Below are 23,012 nucleotides of genomic sequence, written 5' to 3'. Positions count from 1 at the left end.
TTCAAATGGCAAAATTTCATTCTTTTTTATGACTGAGTAATATTCCATTATGCATATATGTGTGTGTGTGTGTGTGTGTGTACCACATCTTCTTTATCCATCATCTGTTGATGGACACTTGGGTTCCTTCCATATCTTGGCTATTATTGTAAAAAAAATTTCATTCTTTTTTATGACTGAGTAATATTCCATTATGCATATATGTGTGTGTGTGTGTGTGTGTACCACATCTTCTTTATCCATCATCTGTTGATGGACACTTGGGTTCCTTCCATATCTTGGCTTTCTGTGAACATTGGGCTGAACATATTTTTTTGAATTAGTGCTTTCCTTTTCTTTGGGTATATACTCAGGAGAGGCATTGCAGAATCATATTTTGTTTATTGATGAATATCCATACTGTTTTCCATAATGGCTGCACCAATTTACATTTCCAGTAACATTCCAGTGTACTAGGGTCCCCTTTTCTCCACATTTTTGCCGACATTTGTAATTTGTTCTTTTTGAAGACAGTCATTCTGACAGGTGTGAGATGATATCTCAGTTCCATTTTGATTTGCATTTCACTGATAATTAGTGATGTTGAGCATCTCTTCATATGCCTGTTAGCCATCTGTATGTCTTCTTTGGAAGAATGTCTATTCAGGTCTTCTGCCCATTTTTCAGTTGGATTTTTATTTGGTATTGAGTTGTATAAACTGTTTATATATTTTGGATATTAACCCCTAATCAGTCATAGCATTTGCAAATATCTTTTTTTTCCCCATTCAGTAGGTTGTCTTTTCATTTTGTCAATGTTTTCCTTTACAGTGCAAAAGCTTTAATTTCAATTAGATCCCATTTATTTTTGCTTTTGTTTCATTTGCCTTAGGAGATAGATCCAAAAAATTATTGCTCCAAGTCATGCCAAAGAGTGTTTTGCCTGTGTTCTCTTCCAGGAGTTTTATCATTTTATGACTTACATTTAGGTATTTAACCTATTTGAGGTTTATTTTTGTATACGGTATTAGAGAATGTTTTAATTGCACTCTTTTAGAGGTAGCTGTCCAGTTTTCCAACAATGCTTTTTGGAGATATTGTTTTTTCCCCATTATATATTTTTGCCTCTTTTGTCATAGATTAACTGTGCTTAGCAAGGGTGTGACATTTCCCTCACTCCTCTGTTAACATTTTTAACAATTTTCCACCATGGTCTGACCCATCGGCTTTCTCTGCTTTTTTCTCTAAAATATCCATCATTCTCTACTATACTATATATTTAATTTATTATTCAACTATTATTATGTACTTTTACCAGTAGAAGTTAAGTTTCATATAGACATGAAGGGCAATTAGTTATTTGTGTCTGGAGTTGATAGAAAGACAAAGATTTCTCTCTGTCTGATTTAATGCTATATTTTCAGTTTCTGATGCAACATCTGACATACAGTAAGTGCTCAATAAATGAGCGAGCTTAGTTCATACTGGTTCACAGAAAAGAATTAGGAGGTCTGCACTCAACAATGTTTTCACTCTTCCAAGATATAAGGAGTCTCAAAAACATCCATTACTTCAGAGAATGAGGCATTTCAGAGTCAGGCCTTCCCAGAGGGGGACCCAGGACTCAGAAAAAGTGTTGGGAGATCTGCACTTCCATCATCTACAGACTGTACAAGCAGCAAGAAGAACAGGGATAGCCAGACATGGGTTATGGAAGTCTGCACTTTAGTGACTGAGCTTTTCAAATAGAGGAATTTTCAGGAGGCTGAGCTGAACAAAAGATGCAAGGACCACCCCTAGACTCAAAGAAGAGCTGAGAACAACACAGACATAAGTGACAGCTGATAAAGAGGAAGTACATAGAGAACAGAAGCAATGGCTTAACCACTCATGGCTATGGTTAAACAACACAGTTCTTACTGAAGAAAGATTGCTAATGTGTCTAATTAAATTTTTATATCGTTTTGTAGCCTGTTTAAAATAGATTCATACTAAAGTTAATGGTTTTCTAAATTGAGGTGTAGTCTATAGTTTGATTCCAGTTATCTTCAGCCAATCATCTTGCTGTTAAGGATAACCTCTGGATGGGACGGTCATTTTATCTACACCTGGAATGTGCAGAACAACAAGAGGAACCAGAGTCAGAGCAAGGCCTGAATATAGCCTCTACCATCTGGGGTGAGGCAGTCATAAGAAAAAAAGTGAAAAGGAAAAAGGAGAATGTTGGCATTGTTACCTGCTGTGCTGTGCAGTGCTTAGTCGCTCAGTCGTGTCCGACTCTTTGTGACCCCATGGCTGTAGCCCACCAGGCTCCTCTGTCCATGGGGATTCTCCAGGCAAGAATACTGGAGTGGGTTGCCATGCCCTCCTCCAGGGGATCTTCCCAACCCAGTGATTGAACCCAGCTCTCTCACATTGCAGGCAGATTCTTTACCATCTGAGCCACAAGGGAAGCCCAAGAATACTGGAATGGGTAGCCTATCCCATCTCCAGCAGATATTCCCGAACCAGGATTTGAACTAGGATCTTCTGCATTGCAGGCGGATTCTTTACCAACTGAGCTACCAGGGAAGCCCTGTTAACTGCTACTAAGTTTAATATGGTTGGTATTTAATATTTTAAAAATGCTAATCCATGAATGGTTTAAGCTAGTCAGTCTATAGAGGGAAGGAAAATACTGGTTGTTTAATTCTTAGGGAAAATGCTATCATCCTGAATAAACCAACTATAGTAAGACCTAATTGAGTCTACATAAATCATATAATTCTTATAGTTAGACTTATATTGATATATAGTGCATACATGCATTAATATAAATTAATTTATACTATATATTTTCTAAGTGGCATGCAATCTAGATACTTTTCCATTTTATGATTTCCCTCCTTTATTTCCTCTTAGTATTATGCTGCTTAATTTTGGAGAGAATTATATTCTTATACTTTGTTTGACTTTTACTAGCTTTTTTCTTAAAGAAAAAAAAATAGTCCTTGAGCATTAAAGAATACAATAACATAGTCATATTCCTAAAATGTTGTTATTTTTACATTGTGTTAAAGAAATTTCACCTTCATTTGACACTGGAAATAACATTAGGTAAAGGGAAAATCTTCTGGAAAATGAGTTAATAAATATAAAACTAGTGTTTTATATAAAATTAGTGTTTTCTGTGAGAATTTTTTAGAAAAAAAAATGAACACCTTAAGTGTCTCTTCATCTGATTAATTTTCTCCAGGTCAGTGGAAGAATAATCTTTTAAAATTAGTCATTTGAAGACAGATTAAATATAAAATTGTAGGTAATTTAAGGGAGATTTATCCATTTACAAACAATTTAAAATTTGTTTCCTAAGTGACAATTCTTCAACAAGGAGTTCAGGTTGACACCTTATTACAGAAACCATGAAGACAATACTTGATCAAAACACAGATTTATTATTCCAGGGGAAAAAATAGATTGCCTAATTTACAAACAGGTTGTGGTTTTCTTCTGACATGCATTTGGCCTTTAATATTGCATGCTGTTTCAAACAGAAAATATTCTGTATTTGAAACATATAGGTAGGCAACTTTGGCATATTTAAAATCATGATCTCTGTCCCTATGGTTGCACCAATTTTGTCAAAAATAAGTTTTCTGTGAAAAGCACAAGGAGAAACAATAGGGACACCAGGAGGATGAATAGTAATCACTTGCGGTAATAATTACTTGTTAGAGTTTATACTTTAACAGAGGACATTTCCTAAAATGTAATACTCAATACAACATGGATGAGGAGCCAGTACCCTCAGCGAGATGGTTATGCAGTGAGCATGTGCTCAGTTGCTTCAGTCATGTCTGAGTCTTTGCAACCCTATGGACTCTAGCCCACCAGGTTCCTCTGTCCACGGAATTCTCCAGGCAAGGATACTGGAGTGGGTTGCCATGACCTCCTCTAGGGCATCTTCCTGATCCAGGAATCAAACCCACGTTTCTTATGTCACCTGCAGTGGCAGGCAGGTTCTTTACCACTAGGGCCACGTGGAAAGCCCAGGGAGATGGTTACTAAATGCTATAAAGAGATCACTGTGAGATTGTTACATCAAAAAAGGCTTTGAGACACAGGGATTTCTGCTCAATGTTATGTGGCAGACTGAATGGAAAGGGAGTTTGGGGGAGAATGGATACATGTATATGTTTGGCTGAGTCCCTTTGCTGTCCACCTAAAACTACCACAACATTGTTAATTAGCTATACTCTAATATAAAGAAGAAAATCTAATTAGAAAAAAAAGACCTTGGGAAAGTTTCTATTACCTAAATTTTGAAGTACTTGCAATTCAGTTCAGCAGACATTCATGAAGAGCCACCAGAAACTGAAATTCAAATTCAAATGAATATATGCCATATCTTCTTTATCCATTCATCTGCTGATGAATACTTTGATTGCTCCAAAACCTTGGCAATTATAAATAATGTTGCTGTAAACATTAGGATGCATGCATCTTTTCAAATTAGTATTTTGGTTTCTTTTTAGATGTTTTAGGTATATACCCAGGAATGGAACTGCTGGGTCATATGGTAGTTCTAATTTTAGTTTTATGAGAAAACTTTACACTGTTTTCCACAGTGACACTGGTTGTACTATTTTACATTCCCATGAACAGTGTACTAGGCCTAGTTCCCTTTTCTCCGCAACCTTGCTAACATGTTATTTTTGTTCTTTTTGGTGACAGTCATTCTGACAGATATGAGATAATATCTCACTGAGGTTTTGATTTGTATTTCCCTGATGACTATATATATGTAGTATTCTACATGCAGTGGAATATCATTCAACCATAAAAAGAATGAAATTTTGCCATTTGCAGCAACATGGATGGACTTGGAGGCATTATGCTAAGCGAAATAAGTCAGAAAGAGAAAGAACAACATTACACGATACCACTTACATGTGGAATCTAAAAAAAAATACAACTTGTAAATAAAAAAGAAATAGACTCACAGAATCAGAGAACAAACTAGTGGTTACCAGTGGGGAGAAGGAAGAGGAGGGTGATAGACAATACAGAGGTAGGGGAAAAAAGGGTCACTATGGGATTTTATGAGATCAAGTATGTGAAACTTTTTAAAATTGTAAAGCAATATAGAATTTAAAGAACCTTTTTTTCAATAAAAAATTAAAATAAAAAATTTTTAAAGTGAAATGAAACTAAGACTCATGGAGTTCTTCCTATGTGCCAGGCACTGTTATTGTGCTTAAAACAAAACAGCTTTACTTAAACAGGTAGAAACTATCATCTCTAGATTGCAAGTGGGGAAATGTGAGGATGAGAAGAGTTGAGGAAACATGCCCAAGGATAAGTAACAAAAGAATTGGAGATGGAGCCATGTCCAGTCTGTCTTTTTCTAGAGTCTTGCTCCTCACACAACACCATCATCTCTGCTCTTGAAGATGTAGACAGAATGGTCCTAGCTATTAAAAACCAGTTTGATAGATCATCACACTGTACACCTTAAATGTATACAATACTGTATGTCAACTATATCTCAGTAAAACTGGGAAAAAAGGATTTGATCTACGCAATATGCAGCTAATCTGAATATTGGCTGAAGTCGCATATTCATTTCAAAGAGGACTAAGGTATTCAGAGAGAAATTGTGGACAGATATTATGACATTTGGATTTTATTTTCTTATGTAATTAGTATCCATTGATTATTATCTAGATGGTTGACTGAATTTAACTTCTTTGGATTACACTCTTAATTATTTGTATTGTGATAAGAAAACTCATGAAATCCACCCACTTAACATATACTAAAGTACACACTACAGGATTATTAATTATAAAGACACAGTTGAAAAGCAGATATCCTCTCTTCATTTTTACTTGAGGTTTTTGAAAAACCCTTAAAAGTTAAAAAATGTTTACAAAGCAATGGTGTTTAAGATAATAACTTAATTTGCCTTTCTCAGAGGACATGTTCATTTAAGACATTTTAATTTTAATAACAGCTGCTATTCTACATACATGCTACTAATAGTATTTTTTTTATATTTTCTTTAAAAAAATCTGTAAAAAAGTTCAGTTAAAAAACCATTTAATTTTTTTCATAGTGCTGTGTTATTTGTTGATTCTGACAGTACATTTGTTTCTATTAAGAATGCTTTTGGCTGCAAGTAAGAGTCTACCTAAGAGTTGGTTAAAAGATTAGAAGGTACAGTTGAAATTTGCTGTAACATATCAGTGATATCAGGGCTAATGCTCAGTGGCTTGTAAGGTCTGGGGAACTGCTGTCCTCTATTTCAATCGAATGATTATTGCCCATGTGATGATTATTTTTAAATATTTAAAAGGTCGTCCCACAATAGCAAGAAAGAGCTGAGTCCTTTCTCTCTCCTACATAGTTCATTTCTTTTTGGTTTAAGACGATTATGGAAACCCCAGACATGAGAATTACATTCAATGAAGGAAATGGAGAAAGAATGGCCCACTGCACAGAACAACAAAATTCCCCTCAGGACACTTACCCTAATATCTCATTGGACAGGACCATGTCCTTGGCCTCCCTTCTCCAGCTGCAAAGAAAGGTAGGAAATGTTTATGTTATTTCTCTATCCTCCAGAGTAGAGAAAAGCATGGGAGAAGGATTGAACATGAATACTGAGTGAGTTAAACAATAACTATCACAATTTGGAGAAAAGCACTCAAAATTTATAAATGAGTTTTTAAAGAGATAAATTTTGTTTTCTCAAGTATCTAGGATTGAAAGAGAGGATTAGACAAGAACAAGTACACCCAGTAAGCAATACCATGAAGTCTAAATGAAACAACTGTCCTTACAGCTTGACGGAGCTACTTCCAATCCCATTACACAACTTAATTTTTATTAAATTGTTTTTATTTACTTAGGATTTGAATTCCATAATTACAGTTGACTGTACTTAAGTAATTCTCCCATAGCATATTTTTAAATTAATTCTCTTCTCTTCTGAGGCACTGTGAGGAAATTTAATTTTACTTAGTCTTCATGAGATACATAAAGAGCTGAGCTGTGAGAGTATTCTCATGAGAAAGGAAACAAAGTTAGGAAAGAAAAACCAGTATTTTTCTCACTGTCTAGGATGCAACAGCCCCTGCCTGCTGCATATACCATTTCATTTAATCCTCACAAAACCCTGTCAGGGACAGGTAATGTCCTAATTTTACAGGTAGGGAAACTGAGGGTTAGAAATGTTAATTACTCAAGATCACATCAATAGTAAATAGCAGAGGAAGGGCTGGGTCTCTTCTTTGCTGTCATTGAAGACTGAATATCAGAAGTGATAGTTATCACATAGCACCTTAGCGATTTAAGAACCCATAGAAGAAACCTGACTACACCAGGTAACCTTCCTGGATATGTCTAAATAATATGCATATTTTAAATACAGCAAAGTACACTTCTAAGGACCTTTTTTTTTTTTTCATTCTCCATGGAACTCTGTTAAACGTATAAATGGAAGGAGGGAAAATACTCACGTTAGAATGTTTCATATCAAATGTTTATCTTTTATATACACATGTTCTCCAGTATAGATTCCATGCTGAATACTACCTGTTTAGAAAAACTTTCAGTTGCTCAAGGGCAATAAGAAACTTTGAAACTATTGACAAAGTAGAGTTTCTCAGTTTGATCTGAATGGTCTTGTGTACACATAAGAAATTGCGTTGCTGTCCTCCCCTCGCCATGTTGCTGCACAGGACCTGCTGATCTGTTAAGATGATGAGCATTGCGGGGAGGGCAGGATTCATGCATCCGGAGGTCAAACACATGCCCTATCTTGGTTGCCTTTAAAGTCTCACTAGCAGGGTCAGTGTTACATTTGCAATAGGGATTTTTAAAATACCCTAATTTATTGGTTACTTTTATGTACATTCTGTGGGCTTTCTTAAACTAGCACTAACCTCCAACTCTCTGCCTCATTGCCTCCCAGATACACTATGAAGCTAACTAGTTTTGTTACCACATTATAATGGGGATATTTATATGGGAGCCTCTTTAGACTTAAGACCTTAGTATTAGGTTGACCAAACATTTCACTCAGATTTTTCTGTAATATGCTGCAGAAAAACCTAAATGAACTCTTTGGCCAACCCAATAATATTCATTCCAAAAATGCCTGGTGTGATGCTTTACATTCCACAAAGTGTGTTTTAAATGCACAAGGTCACGGTCCCTGTCACAGCAGTTGAATGTGTATTGAGATATCTTCTTGATTTTAAATAAAAATTACAATAGAAAAATAGGCTGTTGTAAATGTATGGTCATGACAGTTTATGTATTTATATTTGAAATCAGATGTCTATAAATTATATTTGTATACAGAATTCTCAGTGGTTTTATGTATTGTGACATTTTAATTCAAGATTGGAATGTGGATTATGGTTAACAATGAAAACTGAAATGGACTTCCCTGGTGGCTCAGAGGTTAAAGCGTCTGCCTCCAATGTGGGAGACTCAGGTTTGATTCCTGGGTCGGGAAGATCCCCTGGAGAAGGAAATGGCAACCCACTCCAGAATTCTTGCCTGGAGAATCCCATCGACGGAGGAGCCTGGTAGGCTACAGTCCATGGGTCACAAAGAGTTGGACACAATTGAGCACTTTCACTTTCATTTACTTTGTTTAAAATACTACACGGTGCACATTTGGAAATGTACATTAATTTGCTACTTGTAATATCTTAAGTTTCTTTATACCTCCAAATTTTTATACTGAAGATAAATTAGCTTTAATTACATTCAAATTTTTTTTTTAAGGGAATAACTCGTTGGGCTAAATTTGTATAAATGTGTGTTGTTTTTTTTTAATTTTCTGGATATACAGTGAAAATTTATACTTGCTCTTACTGTATAATAACTGACTATAGAAATGAAAGCACAATTTACAAGCCAAAAAAAGAAACTCTTAAATTTATCTTCACAATCCTTATGCTCAGCAGAGTGGCCCCCTGAGAACACTTAAATGTTTATTGAATGGGTTTAAACTGTATCTGATTCAAAACCCATGTTAACATTGTGACCTCTTCCATTTCCCAAGAATATCTTCTATGACTGATAGTCTCCAATTTTCTAATATATTATGAGAGGTCAAAATTTTAGGTATTTGAGATAGTCTAAAATCAGAGGTGGGGGGCAGTTATTACTTGTGAACAATAAATTATGACATTCAGAAGCTTGGGTATACTTAAATAGCTAGCAAAGCTGAGGCTGGAATATAAACCCAGGTTGTTTGTAATCCTAACACTATGCTGTATTTCACTGTAACTGGACATTTAAAAAAATATCCATGAAATATTATTTAGGATCTGTTGACATCAAGTACAATGCAAGTGAATCACTTAGCACAGTGCCTGTCATATAACAAAAAAATGTTTTAGATTTAGTTATTCCTCACATTCCTAGGTATAAATACTTTAAAATACTCTTATACATGAAACTGACAAAGATTACCTGAAGTGTGTTTACATTCATGCAACTCACTCATGAACTAGGGAAGGACAGGTATTGATTGATTGGCAGATTTCACTTTGTTCACCACCAAGGAAAGAATATCCCATAGAAATTTTATTTGATGCTGCCGAAGTGTTAAACTTTGGGTGAGAGCTCAAGTTAGTTTAAATGTGTGATCTTTTCCTCTTATCTTCATTCCATTAATATTTACTGTCTTCACTCCGCTCCAGGCACTGACTGACTTCAGTGCATACAATAATGAATAAGACACAGTCTTTGACCTCAAGAGAATCATCATCTATTTAAATTCTTTCTTACTATATCTTTGGTTTGTTGAGTGCAAAACTCTTGATACTCGTTAATCTGTGGATGACGGGGATATGCACAGGGCCATAGGGGAGCTTAGGGAAGGCTTTCTAAGGATGCACTGATAGCCAAGGACAGCCCTAAGGGGTTTTGTTTTGTTTTTTTACCAATATCAGCAAGGCTACAATTGGGAGCAGAGAGAAGGAGGAAAATATATTTCAAGCCAGAAAACTACATATAAGAAGTAAAGAAGTTAAAGAAAAAAATGAAAATATCAGGGAAGAGGAAATACTTTCATATGACTAGGATATGGAATTACACAGTCCCATATACTGACCATAGATGCCTATTCAGAATTTGTAATGTTGCTATGTGCTGGATTTCAAAGACTTAGTATAAATATTTTTTTTTAAGGAAATTAAAATTTCTCAATAATATTTTTAGACTGATTTTATATTCAAAGGATATTATTTTGAATATTTTTGGTTAAATAAAGTATATTATTAAAATTAATTGTATCTTCTTTCTACCTTTCTAATGAGACTACTAGAAAATTTAAATTATGTATGTGACTGCATTTGTGTTAGTGTTGTATTTTTATTGGACAGTACTACTGGGAACATCAAGTAGGAAGTACCATAGAACTCTGTGGAGATAATGAAAAAGAATGAGGGGAAAAAAAGTGATTGGTATTTATTTTGCCTATAATGCAGGCTTTGAAGGTAACACTCTCCCGTTTGGAGGACTCACCACAAGTCCAACCACTGCAGAGGCCAAAACCATATCTTCCTTACTTCTGGAAATTCACAAAGTTTGTCTCTAACGTCCCCACAAACAAGTGTGTCAGCTAGAGCCACCATGAAATGGTGTTAGAGTTTCTTCTTTCCTTCTCTAACTTCCATTTATGCATGTTCCTTGGGAAAATCTCTTAGTGGTCATTGCAGAAGAACACCAAAGTCCACATAAAGTAAGTTAAAGTGGAACCCTTTGGAGTTGTCAGCAGCATCTCTCTTCCTTCCTTCATATATCCTACCCTAACTGCACTTTAGGAAATCCACCCTCCTCCCACTTTTAGTCAGAAAAGTTCAGAAGGGATATTCCCCTTGTCCTCAAACTTCAGGTATGGACCCCAATTGGCTTAGAGGTGTCTGTGTGTCCCAAATCCTTGCCCACAGGGATTGGCTCAGAGACTGGCATGTAACCCAGTCAGAATCAGTGAGATACTGGGTAACATTTGCTATGGCTTCTGTGAAAGAAAAGCTGCTTCTTCTATTGGAAGACGAGGAAGAAATTTTCTGTGGAGCTTGTTGTGCTCCAACCTGTCCTCAGCTGCCAGCCAGCTCACAGTGATGAAGGAGGATACTGCCAAAGTGAGGCCAGGACTGCATTAACAAGACTGAAAAATAGCGAGGGAAGATGATTCTGTCTACTCTGCTAGGTAGTTCAACAAGCCAATCAGCTTTGTGTACTGTTTGAGCCGTGTTGAGATGCGTGTTTCATTGTTGCTATTCCCAGATATTGCAAAAGCAAAGGGCCGTTATGGGTCAGAACAGCAGTAGGTTGTGAGCAGAGGAGAGAAGAAAAGACTTCCTTCTCTGTGCCTTTGTCATTCTGTTCTCTAAAAATTTTTTGCTTGGAGCCAGAGTTTCATACACTTGCTAAAATTTAGTTCTGAGGGAAAAGGCAGAATTCTGGCTCCCTTTTACAGCTCTGCATCTTCACTGGTAGCTCATGATAAAGTTTGTCTTTAAAATTTGCATCCCTTTCCTCAGTTATGCTTGCTCCTTGGAAGGAAAGCTATGACAAACCTAGACAGTGTATTAAAAAACAGAGACATTACTTTGCCGACAAAGGTCTGTATAGTCAAAGCTATGGTTTTCCCAGTAGTCATGTATGGATGTGAGAGTTGGACGATAAAGAAGGCTGAGTGCTGAAGAACTGATGCTTTTGAACTGTGGTGTTGGAGAAGACTCTTGAGAGTCCCTTGGACTGCAAAGAGATCAAACCAGTCAATCCTAAAGGAAATCAACACTGAATATTCACTGGAAGGACTGATGCTGAAGCTGAAGCTCCAATGCTTTAGCCACCTGATGTCAAAAGACTCACTGGAGAAATCCTGATGCTGGGAAAGACTGAAGGCAGGAGAAGGGGATGACGGAGGATGAGAGGTTGGATGGCATAACCGACTCAATGGACATGAATTTGAGCAAACTCCAGGAGATGGTGAAGGACAGGGAAGCCTGGTGTTTTGTAGTCCATGGGGTCGCGAAGAGTCAGACACAACTGAGCAACCGAACAACAACTTCAGTTATGCAGTGAACACATCCATGATTATAACAGAAGTAAAAGGACAGTGTTGTCCACCTTGGCAATAGTCAGATTAAAATGTCCTGACTTACAAATTTGTTCACATGATTAAATGTCTGTGTACATATTTGTATATCTTCTAGTTTATTGAAGATTTGACCAGACTTTTAAAGTTGCTAAATATGATTTCATTTATTTTACTGATGGAAAACCAAGTACCAAAAAGGTTAAGTTAGAATTTTCCATTGAAACAGTAATCTAGACTAGGTAGCTGTTCTCATGCTTCAACCCAGGCTTTTACCTGAACAATATGTAAAACATCTATCATTAGGTATCCAAGGATCTAGTGAATTTGTCTGTACATCATACAAGTATGAAAAAACTGTGCGTCACAATTATGCCCTGTATCACTTGCAATCCTGTGCTGCTCACAATGTCAGGGAGCTATATACTCCTGTCATTCCTCTCACCTTTCCTACATTTGGTCTTGAAGTTGAAATCCCACTTTGCATATCAAGGCTTTCCAGAAAAAATGACCCTATATTAATATTCCATATTGTTTTATTTTTAGAGGAACCCTACAAAATAATTTCCAAACACACTGTGTGTTGATTTTATGCTTGGCAATAATTATGAATCAAAATATTTTCTGAAAAGGTTTATGCAGTAGGAGAAGAATACTAATAACCATAATGTTTCTTATTAACAGATCATACCTCAAATATTATAATGCTTCTTAAATTATTTATCTTGATGTACTGATTGGGGCACACAGGGAGCTCTATCATTTATGTGTGCTCATCAAAGTGCCTAAACTAAATCAGGCACTCAGTAAGTACCTTATGTATTATGTAAGAATGATTCAATGTGCTATGTGTTTAGAAACAGTTCTTTTCACTCAATATTTTGTTAATCAAGGATAAGTTTGATTGATTTGTGATTGATAAGACAGGTAAACTATATTTTTATCTTAAACTTAATGTTTTGTTAAAGGTTTTTAGGATACATCAAGATTCTGCCTTAGTTATTTTGTTAGGTCAAAATTTAGGAAAAATGTCATTAGTGACAACAGGAGTTCACTCTAACACACTAGCAACTTTGAGTAGAATTATGACAAATTCTTTCTCATATCCCCATTTAGCTTTTACACTCTGCCAACACTGAGCATTAAGAGGTTTTATTTTTTATTTTTTTAATGCTCAATTTTTCTGTCAAAAATGTTTGGAAATTGGCTTGGATTGGCAAAAATATTGCTGGGTGGCCTACTTTAAATTCTTTAACCCAGTCACACTTTGCATCTAGAAATGGCAGAACAGATTTAATAAATGAGTCTTTTAAAAGCATTTCCTCTAGATATAGCGAGCTAGCTCAGTGGTTCTAACGTGGTAGGGAAAAGAGCTATTCAAGGAGAGAAGGGAGTCTTTCAGAGCAAGATGATGGAAGAAAGAAGTAGCAAAGTCAATGTAAGTAATGAGTCAAAGCACTAAAGAACCAAAGGTGGAAAAAGAATTCCTCCTGGAGCAAACACATGAAAATGGAACAATTGTATTCTGAAATTTGCAAGACAAGAAAAATAATGAGGATGTGTCCGAAAAAAAGTAAATGATAAATTCAGATCTTGCTTATTTCAAAGTTTTTCTTTTTGCTAACTCTCAAGGTAAAATGATTAGCAATACATAGAGTAAGGCTACATGAAAGGAAATTATTTCAATCAGTTATTTGCATACTAGTTATTAGTATATGTCTCAAAAGCCATATATGTGTCTTTCAATGTGCTCTACCTGCTGAGCGCAACTGAGGATTTGTGATAAAGTCCTCAATACATATCATTCAGTAGATGAGTAAATGGATAAAGTCATTTGTGTGTTGGTGCAGAGAAGGGTGATAGTTCAGCTCTGTCCAGGAAATTCCTGTGCTTGAACCCTAGTTGGAATTTTTCTTTTCAAAACATGTTTGTCCTTGGGTAGGACAATACCTAGCAGCCCACTATCTTCCTGGTTTGGGAGAAGGTGACATTCACCACAAGTGGGGAGTAACCTTCTCTTTCCATGAAAACAGCACAAGCTTAATAGCTGGTGGAGGAATTGTTGCCATGCTAAGATGGGCCTCCCGTAACGGTTCAGCAGGTAAAGAAACTGCTTGCAGTGCAGGAGACGTGGGTTCGATCCCTGGGTTGGGAATATCCCTCGGAGGAGGAAATGGAAACCCATTCCAGTTTTCTTGCTGGGAAAATCCCATGAACAGAGGAGCCTGGTAGGCTATGGTCCATGGGATCACAAAGAGTCAGATGTGACTGAGCACACACACTAGGAAGAAGAGTTTCTGACATATTTCTGTCTTTTGTTTGTCTGTTGACTTTTGGGGAAGAAAACAGACCTGGTCCAAGTGTTACGGTCAGATGGTAACATTTGTCAGGAGAGAGCCTGTTCAGGTTTTATCTGGCCAATAATCTACCACCAACAACAAAAATCCCAGGTAACAAAGATTTATTGAACACCTATCTTGTACCATTAAGAAAACAAAAACCAACTTGAAAACTGACTTAAGGAGTTAATATTATCCAGAGACAAACACATCTCAAAAGAAAATTATATTTCTTTGTGATAAGGACCATAGGCAAATATGAAGTGATTTCTATAAAAACATAAAAGTGCAGAGATGTCTTAATATCAAATACAAAATTAAATTAAATTATTACAACTAATTTGTCACCAGACAGCTTCCCTTTAGTCTCCCAAACTGTCTGAGACTTTCTTTTTTAAGAATTTTTAGACTACATCAATGAAACTACCCAGTGAATTCTGGAAATTCAGAATTACAAAAGGAAAAACTACTGACAGTATGATTTTTTAAAAACATATTTTTGCCTTTTAGTTATTCATTCAACAAATGTTGGCGTGTCACCCATAAGTTTTACACTCTTTTTAACATATAACTATGACAGAGTCACTAACCTCAAGGTGTTCAAAATGTGGAGATTCACACAAAAGGTAGTTATAGAATATAGTAAGTTTGATAACAAACAAAGGGATGGGGCATTAGGAGAGAGCTGGTAAAGAAGAAATTAGGGGGATCAAGGAAAACTTCCTTGATCTTGAAATCAGTGAACTAAATGTAACATGGAGAGTAGCACTTTGGAAACTGGAATCTGAAGGAGGAGGGGCATTTTAAAGGAATGGAGATAAGATATAGCCAAATCAGGCAGGACACAGCAAGGCAATCAAGTTTGCTAGGACACAGGGTGTGAGGCAGGATGAGGACAGGTGAAGCTGGGAAGAGCAGCATCAGCCTGGCAATATGGTCAATATTGGCCAAGAATCCAAGGAAAGAAAGGCGTCTATGTTCCGTGAATCCCTGAAATCATGTGGAAGATGTTTTCTAGTTATATGTGGATTTTCCTTCTAGGCAGCCTTTGGTTTGCATCAAAATCTCAAAATGATAGCCAAACAGTCAATACACAAATGAAAATATTCAAAATCATTCGCTGTCAGAAAAATGCAAGTGACAAAGAGATACCACTACACATCTATCAAAATATGTAAAGTTTTTTAAAACCCTAAAACTATCAGATATTCAGGGAGATGTGGAACAACTGGTGAGAGTGTAAAATGGTAAAATCACTTTGTACAATTATCAGTTTCTAATAATCATACAACTATTTTATGACCCAGATATACCATTCTTATACTTCCATCTCAGAAATAAGTGCATTTTTTCCATAAAAGCATTTGTGCAAAATTTTCATAGCATTATTATTTGTTATTATCCCAAAGCTGAACAAGCCTTAATGTCCATTAACAGAAAAATGGATAAAATCATTGTGTCAGTATCACAACAAATTACCAAACCGAGTGACTTAAAAAATACAAACTTATTCTCTCACAATTCTAGAAGTCAGGACTTCAAAATGAGATATTTAGGGCTATAATCAAGGTGTCAGTAGTGCTTGTTCCTTCTGGGGGTTCCAGAAAAGAATCAGCTTCCAGAGGCTACGACATTCTTTAGCTTTTGGCTCTTCAGTCTTTGCTCCCATCACATTAACTTGTCTTTATTTTCACCTCCCACTTTGCTCTAATAAGGGTCTTTGTGATTACACTAAACCCACCAGAATAATACGGAATAATCTCTCCACTCAAGATCCTTAATCACATCTGCAAAGTCTCATTTAAATGTAAGGTAACATAATACAGGTTCTAGGTATTAGAACACGGACATCATTGGGAGGCCATTATTCAGCCTAACACAAGATTGCTTATCTTACTCTTACAATCGAATAGCACTCAGCAATAAAAAGGAACAAGTTACCCATACACATAAATATATGGCTGAATCTCTTGGACATAATGTTGAGCAAGAGAAAGTGGCCATGAAGAGTATATAGTGCATGATTCTAAACTTATCTGTGTGAATAAAAGTCAAAAATAGAGGTCAAAAATACCTCTAGTGATGATAGTAACTAGAGAGGGGCTTTGGGAAAATTGATGGAGTCATAGAAGAATTCTACATCTTGATCTGATGTGTAATCACATGTATTTTACACTATATAATCAAAATTATTTAATTTATTCATTTTGAGTATTATGCTTCTTCTCCTTTAACAATTTGAACTTACCCTGGTTAATACTGAATTCTTTATCCTGGTTTTCACAAACTGCATTTTCTATTTCTTATGTGATCCCCATTTTAGTTAATGCTATTTCTTCTGTGATTCCCAGTTTAGCTATTTCCCTCCAGGGTAAATGATTCTGAACTATCACCCTCATGTCAGGGTCTCCAAAATCACTCACAGGCTCCATGACTTGCTAAAATGACACACAGGACTCAGAAAAACGATTATACTCTTGGTTGTAGTTTATCACAGTAAAATGATATAGATTAAAATCAGCAAAGGGAAATGCACCTGGTTGAAGTCCAGGAAGAACAAAGAGCACATTTCCAAGTTTCTTTTTCCAGTGAAATAATTCTTAATTAATAACACTTAATTCTCCCAGCAGTGTGTGACAACATTGTGCAAAGTGTTGCTAACTATGAAAGCTCACCCAAGCCATGGCATCCAGAGTTTTTATTGGGGGTCAGTCAGGTATAACAATGCAGCTCCTTTGACTCTAATATACCGTCCCCCTCTCCATGTCCACCCAGCATCAACAAAGGCGTAGGGCCTCAGGCAAACAAAAACATTCTTCTCAGGCAGAACATTTCAAGAGCTCAGAGGTTATTCCCTAAGAGCTGACCAAGGATCAGTCCTGAAGATGTGCTTTTGCCTTGAATGATCAGGGTTTGAAGAACCTTCTTTACTGAATCAATTAGGTTCAAGTAGAGTGAATTCTGCCTTTGATATATCTCACAGATTTAGCTTCTCTTCTCTAATTTCCTGGTTTCTACATTACTCCCAGTCCTCACCTTCAATTATCTAGTATATTCTCATAACAACCAAATGGGTGGTTCAACCGCCATTTTCTCACTCACCCGAACATATCTTCTACATTCTTATCAGTCATCTCTCTAAAAATAAAATTAGATAATGTCATTGCTCTTCTTAAGGGTTTACACAATTGGCAATAATCTTAATGTACTTACAGGGCATCACATATCTTTTAGGAAATAATACTGTACAACTATTCTCTAAATTGGAGATATATATTCAATATGTTTATAAGTAGAAAAAAGTAGAGACAAAACACTAGATGCTTTTTATTCTTGTATGTGGGTGTTTGTGTGTGTGTGTGTGTGTGTATTTATACAGAAAAGTCAGGAAAAACTGTGGTAGTATTACTAGTAGTTTTCCCTGGGTGTTTAGAAAGTTGGTGATTTTCTTAAGTATATCTTATGAATGTTCTAATTTTTTAAGTGAGCATGTGCTAATTTAAAACACAGTAAAGTTATTAAACATATCTGTAGCTTGCCAATGACTCAAAGATTAAATTTGAACTGTTTAATATGATTAAACAGATACAGAGAGGCCCCACCTGATTTTTGTATCCTCTTTTTCTGAAACCTTAAACCATGAAATCTGCTCTATAGTCATACTGAACTTGCTGCAACTCCTCTGCTTGGTCAGCCCTTGATGCCTTTACACTTTTGCTTTATGACAAGCATGTCTGTCTCTTCTTTGTCTGGAAACTACTTCTCTTTCAAAAAACAAATAAAATGTCATCTTCTCTGGGAACACTTTCCCAATGTCCCAGGAGGAATTAAGAATCTTTTCCAGTGACCCTATGGTATCTTGTCTATATATGTTTTATAAAATTTAGTACATAAAACCTAATGGTTTATTGTTCATTTTTCTCTACTAGATTTTGAGAATTTAGATTCAAAAACACTATTGTATCCATGTATTTATTTCACAGGCTTTTCACAGTGCCTCGCAATACTTTTAAAAATTATTAATTATTTTCACAGAGATGAGGAAAAAGAGCAGTGATTTATAGACATGTAAACATCAATTGTCATATTTTCCACCATTATAGTTGGTAAAGTTTCACTTTTTATTATGCCAAAAAATGTTCTTCCTTCTGTGCAGAGATCAAGAATCAATAGGAAATGCAGGTTTGATTTATGCCTTTAGATGGTGCCATTACTTAGAATATTTCATCCAATGTCCAATTTCTGTGGTATTTATTTCTAGTTCTCACATATTCAAATGTCTCTTAAAATCAAATATTTCTCAATTTTGCATCCAATTTCTGGCTATAACTGATGGACAATGATGAATAATATACCAATAAGAAAGAATGTCATTTCACATTGTATTTTTCCTTGGATTACACTGCTGAATAAAAGTATCTGGTATTGTTCATCTCCCATAATTTTCACCATTCTAGTAAAGCTAATAGGTCAGAATTTCCATGAAATGCTGTCTACATAAGTATCCTAGTGATAATCTCAGATCTAAAACTAGGAGTTTGGTTATGTCACAGGGGTCTGAAGGGAAGCATTCATCTCCATGATGAACGGTCTTAGAAAGGAATAACATCAATTAGAAAAGAATGAACTAAGAAACTTAGAGAAGCATGTCTCAGACTTCAAAGACTCAGCTGAAGATGAGAGAAACAGACCAGCATCAAAGGTTTAAGTATCTTTGTAAGTTTAAAAAAAAATCTATTTATCTATCTATGTATAATTTACATGTATGATGATTAATATTGTGTGTAATTTTCAGTGGGCTATGGGGTGGTCAAATATATAGTCAAACATTGTTCTAGGTGTTCCTGCGAGGGTGTTTTGGGATGAGATCCATATTTGAATCTGCAAAGTAAAGCACCCACATTAGGAAAGACAAGTAAAGCATTCTCTTTCCTAATGTGGGTGGTGATATTCAGTTGCTCAGTTGTGTCCGACTCTGCGACCCCAAGGACTACAGCCTGAAAGGCTTCCTTGTCCTTCACCATATCCCAGAGTTTGCTCAAATTCATGTCCATTGAGTGATGTCATACAATCATCTCATCCTCTATTGTCCCCTTCTCTTCCTGCCTTCAATTTTTCCCAACATCGGGATCTTTTCCAATGAGTGGGCTCTCTGAATCACATATTGGAGCTTCAGCTTCAGCTTCAGTCCTCCCAATGAATATTTAGGGTTGATTTCCCTAAGAATTGACTGGTTTGATCTCCTTGCAGTCCAAGGGACTCTCAAGAGTCTTCTCCAGCACCACAATTTGAAACCATCAAATTCTTCAACGCTCAGTCTTTTTTATTGTCCAGCTCTCAAAACTGTACATGACTACTGGTAAAATCATAGCTTTGACTATATGGACCTTTGTTGGCAAAGTAATGTCTCTGTTTTTTAATATGCTGTCTAGGTTTGTCATAGCTTTTCTCCCAAGGAATAAGTGTCTTTTAATTTCATGACTGCCATCAGAGTTTGTAGTGATTTTGGAGCCCAAGAAAATAAAGTGTGTCACTGTTTCCATTGTTTCCCCATCTATTTGCCATGAAGTGATGGGACCAGATGTCATGATCTTCATTTTTTGAATGCTGAGTTATAAGCCAGCTTTTTCACTCTCCTCTTTCACCTTCATCAAGAGGCTCTTTACTTCCTCTTCACTTTGTGCCATTACTGTGGTGTCATCTGCATATCTGAGGTTATTGATATTTCTCCTGGCAATCTTGATAGCATTGTCTGCTTTATCCAGTCTCGCATTTCGCATCACGTACCCTTCATATAAGTTAAATAAGCAGAGTGACAATATACAACCTTGACGTACTCCTTTCCCAATTTTGAACCAGTCTGTTGTTCCATGTCCAATTCTGTTACTTCTTGACCTGGATACAGCTTTCATTGGAGGCAGGCAAGGTGGTCTGGTATTCCCATCTCTAAAATACCACATTTTGTTATGATTCACACAGTTAAAGGCCTTATGCAATCATCTGAAGGCCTGAATAGAATAAATAATGAGTCTTCACTTGAGTAGGAGAGAATTCCTTCTGACTGCTTTTGAACTAGGTTTTCCCTTTTTCCTGCCTTTTGATTCAAACAGAAACACTGGGTCTTCCTTGGGTCTCGAGACTTGCAGATCTTCCTTCAGCTCTAACTACATTACCTAGGTTCTCTTAGGTCTCCAGCCTGCCAACATGCCCTGCAGATTTTGAGACTTATAAGCTTCCATGACCATATTAAGAGAGTCAATTCCTAGGAAGGTTGTTAAGAAGTCTGGGGGTCTCCAAAGAAAGAGGGGTCTGGGGTTCTTGGGGAGCAGGAAAGGACAAACTTTTTTTTCTCTTTATTCCTTAGTCATAGTCACATAAAATGTTTTTTCTTTTCTTTATGCTTGGAACTGATGATTACACAACTCAGTTTAAACTCTGTACTAGGGATTATATAAAAAGAATGTTATATAATCCAACAACACAATAACACAAGAGAAGGCTCTACACATAGACATCACCAGATGGTCAACACTAAAATCAGATTGATTATATTCTTTGTAGCCAAGATGGAGAAGCTCTATACAGTCAGCAAAAACAAGACTGGGAGCTGACTGAGGCTCAGATCATGAATACCTTATTGCCAAATTCAGACTTAAATTGAAGAAAGTAGGGAAAACCACTAGACCATTCAGGTAGGACCTAAATCAAATCCCTTATGATTATACAGTGGAAGTTAAAAATAGATTTTAAGGGGCTAAATCTTATAGACAGAGTGCCTGGCGAACTATGGATGGAGGTTCGTGACATTGTACAGGAGACAGGGATCAAGACAATCCCCCCAAAAAAGAAATGCTAAAAAGCAAAATGGCTGTCTGAGGAGGCCTTACAAATAGCTGTGAAAAGAAGAGAAATGAAAAGCAAAGGAGAAAAGGAAAGATATACCCATTTGAATGCAGAGTTCCAAAGAATAGCAAGGAGAGATGAGAAAGCCTTCCTCAGTGATCAGTGCAAAAAAATAGAGGGAAACAACAGAATGGGAAAGACTAGAAAATGCTTCAAGAAAATTAGAGATACCAAGGAAATATTTCCTGCAAAGATGGGCTCAATAAAGGATAGAAATGGTATGGACCTAACAGAAGCAGAAGATATTAAGAAGAGGTGGCAGGAATACACAGAACTATACAAAAAAGCTCTTCATGACCCAGATAATCACGATGGAATGATCACTCACCTGGAGCCAGACATCCTGGAATGTGAAGTCAAGTGGGCCTTAGGAAGTGTCACTATCAACAAAGGTAGTGGAGGTGATGGAATTCCAGTTGAGCTATTTCAAATCCTAAAAGATGATGCTGTGAAAGTGCTACACTCAGTATGTTGGCAAATTTGGAAAACTCATCAGTGGCCACAGGACTGGAAAAGGTCAATTTTCACTGTAATCCCAAAGAAAGGCAATGCCAAAGAATGCTCAAACTACCGCACAATTGTACTCATCTCACACGCTAGCAAAGTAATGGTCAAAATTCTCCAAGCCAGGCTTCAACACTATGTGAACCATGAACTTCCAGATGTTCAATCTGAATTTAGAAAAGACAGAGGAACCAGAGATCAAATTGCCAACAACCGATGGATCATCGAAAAAGCAAGCAAGTTCCAGAAAAACATCTATTTCTGCTTTATTGACTATGCCAAAGCCTTTGCCTGTGTGGCTCACAATAAACTGTGGAAAATCCTTCAAGAGATGGGAATACCAGACCACCTGACCTGCCTCTTGAGAAATCTGTATGCAGGTCAGGAAGCAACAGTTAGAAATGGACATGGAACAGCAGACTGGTTCCAAAGAGGAAAAGGAGTACGTCAAGGCTGTATATTGTCACCCTGCTTATTTACCTTTTATGCAGAGTGCATCATGAGAAATACCAGGCTGGATGAAGCACAAGCTGGAATCAAGTTTGCTGGGAGAAATATCAATAAACTCAGATATGCAGATGATACCACCCGTATGGAAGAAAGTGAAGAACTAAAGAGCCTCTTGATGAAAGTGAAAGCAGAGAGTGAAAAAGGTGGCTTAAAGCTCAACATTCAGAAAACAAAGATCATGGCATCTGGTCCCATCACTTCATGGCAAATAGATGGGGAAAAATGGAAACAGGGACAGATTTTATATTTTTGGGCTCCAAAATCACTGCAGATGGTGACTGTAGCCATGAAATTAAATGACACTTGCTCCTCGGAAGAAAAGTTATGATCAATCTAGACACATATTAAAAAGCAGAGACATTACTTTGCCAACAAAGGTCCATCTAGCCAAGGCTATGGTTTTTCCAGTAGTCATGTATGGATGTGAGAGCAGACTATAAAGAAAGCTGGGTGCTGAAGAATTGATGCTTTTGAACTGTGGTGTGGGAAAAGACTCCTGACAGTCCCTTGGACTGCAAGGAGATCCAGCCAGTCCATCCTAAAGGAAATCAGTCCTGAATATTCATTGGAAGGACTGATGCTGAAGCCTAAACTCCAATACTTTGGCTACCTGATGCGAAGAACTGACTCATTGGAAAAGACCCTGATGCTGGGAAAGATTGAAG

The 23,012-nt window shown here is 36.6% G+C and overlaps 1 protein-coding gene across 2 annotated transcripts in view; it reads right to left on the bottom strand.

Moving 5' to 3' along the window:
* The window catches only part of ARAP2 (ArfGAP with RhoGAP domain, ankyrin repeat and PH domain 2), a 795,317-nt gene that overhangs the window by 373,280 nt on the left and 399,025 nt on the right, over positions 1-23,012 (bottom strand). For both annotated transcript variants that reach the window (XM_081527801.1, XM_081528170.1), the window contains one exon: positions 6,491-6,538. The gene's annotated coding sequence lies outside the window, so the exon portion shown is untranslated. The remainder of the gene's footprint in view (positions 1-6,490; positions 6,539-23,012) is intronic.

The sequence above is a fragment of the Giraffa tippelskirchi genome, chromosome 1, assembly GCF_054371585.1.
Source record: "Giraffa tippelskirchi isolate mGirTip1 chromosome 1, T2T-mGirTip1v1.2.pri, whole genome shotgun sequence".
In the NCBI taxonomy this organism is placed as follows: Eukaryota; Metazoa; Chordata; class Mammalia; order Artiodactyla; family Giraffidae; genus Giraffa; species Giraffa tippelskirchi.
Note: the sequence above shows the minus strand (reverse complement) of the source record. Positions and strands in the feature narration are given on the sequence as shown.